General features: G+C 59.2%; 1 protein-coding gene across 2 annotated transcripts in view; it reads right to left on the reverse strand.

Moving 5' to 3' along the window:
• LPAR1 (lysophosphatidic acid receptor 1) overlaps nt 1-612 on the reverse strand; it is a 161422-nt gene extending 160810 nt beyond the window's left edge. Inside the window, exon 1 of one of the 2 annotated variants that reach the window (XM_006142729.3) lies at nt 559-612. The gene's annotated coding sequence lies outside the window, so the exon portion shown is untranslated. Of the gene's footprint in view, nt 1-141; nt 215-558 lie in introns of those variants that run through there. The other variant, XM_006142725.3, reaches the window with a different exon arrangement.
• Nucleotides 613-1111: the final 499 nt, after the last annotated feature.

A 1111-nucleotide genomic window follows, 5' to 3' on the forward strand; every position in this document is an offset into this window, starting at 1 on the left:
GGGCGGGGGCCGGGGGAGGGGGAGCCAAACTCCCATTCATTATCTTACCAACCCTCCCCGCGCCCGCCCCCGACCTGACACACCCGCTGTTAGAGACCCTGGCCTCCCGCTCGGGATCCCCACCCCCACTCCTGCGCTCACCCGAGCGCCCCACAGCTTGGGGACTCCGGGGGGCTCCCCCGCACGGTGCATTTTCGAGTGTCGCTGTTTTCTTGCCACTTCACACACTCTGCAAAACATCTTGGGGCCCGCAAAAGCCCTGACGTCGGGCCCCTCCCTCGCAGTTCAGTGCCTAAACTTTCCAGAAAGCGCCGTGTCTCCCAGTGTAGCCCTAAACTGCCGGTTACGAGGACGATGAGTCCTCTCTGCAACTAGAAAGGTGTAAACGTTTCCATTCCCATTTTTCAGCTGACTGAGTCTGCAGACCAAAACTAGTGTGACTCTTGCTCCCGGGTTCTCCACATCCATGACTGTAAACTCCTCTTCCGCTTCCCAGTGTAACTCTGCGAGTGCAAAGTATCGGTTGTAGTTAGTGTAATTAAGGGCGGGGATACACACCTGGAAGTGTGGGCGGGCGCTGCGCGGGACGAGGCCTAGGAGAATGGCAGCCTCAGGGATTCGCCCAGATCCTGTTCCACCTCGCCCTGGATGGGGGGGGTGGGGGCTCTCCGGCCACTCTAGCCCACCCACCCACCTCCCACCCTGGCGTCCCAGGATTTCCGGGGCGAGCAGAATTCTCTGCCTCTCCTCCACCGCCTAGGCCACCGCACATCAGCAGTAGCTGCTTGAGAATAAAAGCTGAGCGAGCTCTCTCCTGAAATGACACAGGAGGACCGCCCGAAAGCCACTGTGGCGGGGGCGATCCGGCTAGATGTAAGGCAGAAACGCAGGACAGCCAGGGAGCGCCGCGTTGGAGGTGGTCCCCGGTAATCACGGCTTTGCACAAGCCAGAGGTCACTGCAAACCGCAGTGGGTACGGAGGGTACCACTTCTGGAAGGGGATGGAAACTTGGAAAGCTCCCAGTGAATTATGCTTTGAAAGGGACCGGGACCATCTCCTGGCAGTGACAGAACGCGAACTGTGAAATACTGCTTTCCTTGACTAAAAATG

This window comes from Tupaia chinensis, unplaced genomic scaffold, assembly GCF_000334495.1.
Source record: "Tupaia chinensis unplaced genomic scaffold, TupChi_1.0 Scaffold000081_1, whole genome shotgun sequence".
Classification (NCBI taxonomy): domain Eukaryota; kingdom Metazoa; phylum Chordata; class Mammalia; order Scandentia; family Tupaiidae; genus Tupaia; species Tupaia belangeri.